The 6,000-nt window shown below is 31.9% G+C and overlaps 1 protein-coding gene across 8 annotated transcripts in view; it reads right to left on the bottom strand.

Moving 5' to 3' along the window:
* Nucleotides 1-2,850, bottom strand: part of LOC119637603 — a 147,631-nt gene extending 144,781 nt beyond the window's left edge. For 6 of the 8 annotated variants that reach the window (XR_005247290.1, XR_005247291.1, XM_038033770.1 and 3 more), the window contains exon 1: nucleotides 1,826-2,076. The gene's annotated coding sequence lies outside the window, so the exon portion shown is untranslated. Of the gene's footprint in view, nucleotides 1-1,825; nucleotides 2,077-2,538 lie in introns of those variants that run through there. The other 2 variants (XM_038033767.1, XM_038033764.1) reach the window with 1 other exon arrangement.
* Between the last annotated feature and the right edge of the window lie 3,150 nt (nucleotides 2,851-6,000).

The raw sequence follows: 6,000 nt of genomic DNA on the forward strand, positions 1-6,000 counted from the left end.
AAATATACCTTTCTTACTTTTTTTGCATAATTTTTTAATTAAAAAGACTAAACTCACGGAGCATTCAAAGTTAGCACAGCTTGTGTAATGTAATTCAAATAAAATTCTAAAATGTGTAAATAAACAAATATATGAAATACTTTACAGTACCCTATTTTAACGCTTTTGCTTGAAGCATTTCATTCACTGTTGTTTGAGATAACTGAACGGTGACCCTTTAAGTATACCAGCTTCGGTTTTAAAGACTAGCCTCGAAATGTCCGCGATCAATTGCAACTACAAATTTATTTTTAATGCATAATATAATTCCGAAAGGGACATACACATTTATATTTTCATGAGTGCTAACGGTCTATACAACATATGCAGCCAAATAATTTTCTGGAAAAGCCCAATTTAAGGTCAATTTCTCACACAGTGTACAGTGCATATACTTTCGTCCAAATTAATTTTAACACGGATTGTCGCATTGTCTGATAGATGGGAAGCGTGACTAACAAATTGAGTTATTCGACTTTCAGTGTCGCTCGTAAAGCAGACTTAAATTTCAATTATCGTTCGGTGGAAGGTACAGAGAATGCTCCTATCGGAAGACACACACTTTCGACTTGCCCCTGCACCCAACCCCTTTTTTTCCAATCCTTGTCCGTAGTAAGGGAATGTATACTAAAAGAAAATGAAAGTCTCGCATAGGTTTTATTTGAAGAATTTTATCTAGTTTAAGCGCTCATATTTTATGCTTTCTACTGCAATGCTCTTACTCGATTTTTAAGCTTAAATTTTATTTATTTTTCGAAATATTGTACACATGGACCTTTGACATTCATGGCTTTACCGTCAAAACACGCTTTAAGTGGGTCATAGAAGTGTCGTTTTTCCTATAAGGATATTCTCAAAATAATAAAAAAAATCAGTTGTAAGGCCTTAGAGTAGACATGTAAAACTCGTACAACATCAAAGGCCGCTTTATAAGCCGTAGAACTAAACACAAATATGAGATGACTGCAGCCGTACACACTATCGGGGATTATTCGACTCCATTTGTAGCAATCACATATAGGAAGGGAAAGTTGGCAAATCACATATTTCAAAAATATTTAAAACCTGTTGCTGTTTGTTTTTTATACGAAAAAGTGTCTTCAGAAAAACGCAAAAAAAAAAAAAATAAAAAAAGATAGATGTGTTATGATCATTCCGACCACCTAATACAAAGTCAACCAAGACTAATACAGGCGGCGGGTGCAAAAATCATAGACCTTCCACTTTTTTTTAAAATCCAAAATTTCCTGATTTAACTTAGAGAGGCTGACTGATGACAATATTCAGCAGTATTGAATTACGTTCATCTTGTACGATAGGCGTAACAGTTTGCTTCAAATATTGGATTTACTACGTAATTCTTTACCATAATTTTCAATTACATACCAGCTTCATAACAAATGTTTGCGTTTGTTGCGCCAAATTATTAATCCTTACATGAACTTATCGTGAGGACAATAAATTTTTAGTGTTAAGCTCATAAATTATAAGTGTTCTAATTTATAGCATGGACATAATCTATTCCGCTTCAATGATACTTTATGAAATCCGTAAACATAAGTTAACAAGTTTATTTACTACTACATGAAAGTTTAGTAATAACACATTTTTCTTTAGAATGATGAACAGTGATAAAAACAATGATTATGAATCGACTTGCATGTCTAAAAGCCTTTTTGACAAAAACATGTAGAGAAAATTGTATTAAACGAAATTATTGATACGCGATAGTTTTCCTTCCTTTTCAACGGTACATGCAAATTTTTTTATTTTTTTTCTAACTTACCTCGGGTAAAAATGTTATAATCCACATTAGTTTTTATTTCTATCCTAGTGCATTCATTGCTTTGGATGAAGCTCTGACCTTTTTTCCACAAATAAATATCGTAGAAACATTTATACATCTGCACTCCAAAAATTTTAACACTCTCACTCAGAAAAATGGAGACAATTATTGAAAGACTCGAAAACAAAAATCAAATAAATTTAAAAGGCAGACAGGCAGACACATAATATATAAACATGCACGTACTATAAATTTAATATTCGCGCAAAGCAGAAAAAAATTCCAAAAATTTTTAATAGGGTGTGGTGCCTGTTGTTTTAAGAAAAGGAAAAAAAATTTTCGTATTATCAGAACACTATTATTTGGCACTTTCATGCAGATACATTCGCAGACACGTATTCGCTTGTATATTTGTATCTCTTTCTGAATATTGACGACACTGCAGCATATCTTTTTTGTATTCATATAAAATCAGATTTTTTTCTTATTCGTATTCTTGAACTACAAAAAAAAAATTCATCATGATAGTGATAATCAATGTCATTGTGATACGTCACACGCACATATTTCATATATTGATGGGAAAATTTGTCCGCCTATTAAACTTCACACTGAGCGGATAAAAAGTCATATTTTCATTTAAATACATTTAGGCAACGACCTGACACAAATTGTGTCGAATTTACGTGTATTTAATCGTTATGGATTTTTACCTTTTTGCAATAAATTAATACACTTATTGCGAAATTCTTTGCATTTCCATTTGATACCGATTTAATTCAACACAAAACGCACAGCCGAGACGAAGTAACTCGCTTTAAACAATTTTTTTTTTCTAGCTCAGAAGAGAGATACGGCGTTCATCACAACGCGACTATTCAAACACAGATTGAAACAAACAGCTATTCAAACATGCAACCAAACATCACGACTAAACAGGTCCGTTGCCCAGGTTCGAACTGGTTTATTTTACTGTATTAATATCAACTGCCGTGTTACCCCATATATTTATATAATAGTTGCTCTTTTTATAATTAATCATAACAAAATCGTTTTAATTTTTATTAGACCTTGATTATTTCCACTTGAAAATCGAAAAATGTGCAAACCCTCCGCCTTCTGGTCAAAACCGAATTAGGTCTCACTCAATATTTAATGTTCATATCAAACCATCAACACGTTTCGCTTTTCACCACTAAGCTAGGCAGAGACTACTGCCAGCATTATGTTTCTATACTTTCGTTTCATTTTGTTTCGCTTCATATTTTCATCCAATGAACCTTCAATTTTCAAATGTGACAACACCTCTTAGCAGAAGCAAACTTTTGAAATGTCTTGTCGTACTCCATATAAAATTTGCAGTGCAATGCAATAAACGTAATATATGTAGCTGCGGCAATGATGCCAAGTTTGCCTTTTTAAAACAAACAATCATGCCAATTATCAAGAGGAAACAGGTAAACGGAAGTGCAGAGGACAAAATAAAATTTATGAAAGATGTGAAAAAACTCCTGAAAAGAAAACTAGCACATTACAAAGAAATGTTTCTCTTGCTAGAAACATATCTAGACGAAGAAAAGCAAATAATAATATTAGTAACTTATTTAGTGAATTTAATTTTTTTTTAAATCAGAGCTTTATGTTCATTTCATTTATAAATGTTTTGAAATTAATATGTCAATTGTTAATATAAAATAATATAATTAATATGTTTCGCAAAAATTATATCAAGTTAGATAACCTAATTCTGTGTTGATTCTGGATTGTTTTCGTGAAATTCTTTGCCTGAATTCATGATGCTTTTTGCATGAATTTATAAACTTTTTTCTATGAATATAAAAAATATTGATAAGCACCAAGACACTTCCTTAGCTCAGGATAAAATCACAATATTTGGTGTTCAAAATGGGTCTCTTTAGACTTTTCGCCCGAAGATACAGAAGAGGCAGATATAACTGGTTATACTTTCATTCTCATGCTGTTGACGTACATCTTAATTTTTGTTTTTGTGCTTATAGCCCTTCAAGTAATCTTCAAGAATACAAGTGCGACCGCGCAGATTTATACGCTTAGTGCTTTAGCAAAGCTGGTAAGATTATTCGTAATAGTCTTTTGTATTCATTTGCACAGAGACAGATCTATGTATGACAATAGGATAAGAAACAGAGTTTGACGATCATCCTTTCTATAATGGAAACTAATTAGCTTAATCCTTTTTTTCAAGAATATGAAGGCTAATTAAGATTAGCAAAGCACAGTTCGAAAATTTATCTAAAGGATGTTATGGATCTACCAGTTTCAATTTTAGACTTTGTTGTTGTTCGAAAATTCCACCCGGTGAGTTTGAATATGCATGTCTGTGTATTCAATATATTATAGCAAAATGCAAAAGTTTTGTGCATATATAATTAAAATCTTCCAATATGGTTAAAGGAAAGAAAGATTAATAGTGCATCTGGACCAAGGTGAAAAGACTAAAGTGCCATCACAGCCAATTTTTATGGCAGTGAAATAAAGTAATTACATTTTGTAGAACGTTGTCAAATTTACGAAACACTTTCCTATAAAGCCTTGTTTTGTTAATATAGATATATTTTTCAGTGAAAAGATTTCTTTGCTACTTTGATTTGTTGAAATGATGGTTTCATTTTTAATAATATCTCCTCGTCATTGGAAAACTAACGAGACAATATATAATAAACAATAATAATATAGATCTATATATATCAATAGTACCTTGTATCTGATAAAGCTTTTTCGGAAATTACTAGACAAAAATTACTACGATCACCAAATATTCCTCTTTTTTTTATGACAATGTAGTTAACATATATGTTATGTTTAGTTCAGCCAGCCGCAAGAAAAAGATTTGTAAAAGAGAAAGAGATCCCGAAGTCCGTCTCAGTATTGCAAGCTTAGGTTTTGGGTTAAATAAAAGAACGAAAAAATGAGTCAATCAACTTAAAGACTCACTGCACGATACTTGTGTGCAAGAGCAAGAAATAAAGTATACTTATTTTCGCTTATATATGGTGCAGAATAGAAAAATATGCACCTTGTGAAATATGGAAACTAAACAAATTGAAATCAATTAAGTGATTCCTGAAAAGAAAAAAAAGTAAAATGCAAAAATTTTTGAAAAACCGCATATCGTGCTAAAGCATAATTAATGGTAGCTGTGCTAAAATATATCTTGTGTTTTTTTATTTTGAACAATACGCTTTGTTTTTTATATTACTAAGGCATTTCCATTTGTGTGCGTTTTTACAATTCGTTTTCATTGACCTACGAATGCATGTGATAAAGTAAAGCGTCGATAAGTCAAAAATGTTCATACGTATATATACTTTTTCTTTTTGATAAAATTAAATGAAGAAATAATTCCATATAAATTCATATTCTTTTTCTTCTTCTGTTATTCAGCAAATCATCAAACAAAAATTCGCTGGGATGTGTAAAAAAAGCCCAATGTAACCACAGGGTTCTTTATTTTGACCTTAGTAAAGATGGGGCTAGATTTGGTATATGATGTTACTATTTATTTATTTTAGTGATTACTTGATTAAAGAATTTTTTTTGGTAATTTTGCCTGTTCTATGTACACCACGTTATTTTTTTTTATAGTTTTTATTAAAATATGCATATTACTCATCCGTCATGTGGGGTAGAACAAAAGAACGAGGAGTAAATTCGGATGTGTACGATGTAATATGGCGTATGAGCATAAAAAATTATATGAAGGAATTGATGGATGTGAGAGCAAAAAAGTATAAAAGAGAGTAGGTTCATAAACTTTTGGTAAGCGCTATGAGAAGCCAAAGTCGTACCTCGTTTCGGCCTCATCATTTCTCCGTCTCCGGTGGGGGGAGAACGCTAGCTTAAGAGAGAATAAGGTAGAGAACAAGTTAGAGAATAAGTTAGAGATTAGATATACTAAGAGTGGGTTAAAGTAGGACTAGGAGTAGGTTAAGAGTAGACTGTGTAGAATTAGAAAGTAAAGTTAGTAAGTTAAGTTAGTTTAAGGAAATCAAGTGTGGACTCTCGAAGAAGTGGGTCGCGAGCGAGCAGAATAAAATAAAGAATACCACAACCGAAATCAATACAAATTTCTTGTGACCAATTCCTGGGTCGCTGAGCTACACCAGCCCCAGAGAACGGGCGGGTTATGCCCTTAC

The sequence above is a fragment of the Glossina fuscipes genome, unplaced genomic scaffold (genome assembly GCF_014805625.2).
Source record: "Glossina fuscipes isolate IAEA_lab_2018 unplaced genomic scaffold, Yale_Gfus_2 60, whole genome shotgun sequence".
In the NCBI taxonomy this organism is placed as follows: Eukaryota; Metazoa; Arthropoda; class Insecta; order Diptera; family Glossinidae; genus Glossina; species Glossina fuscipes.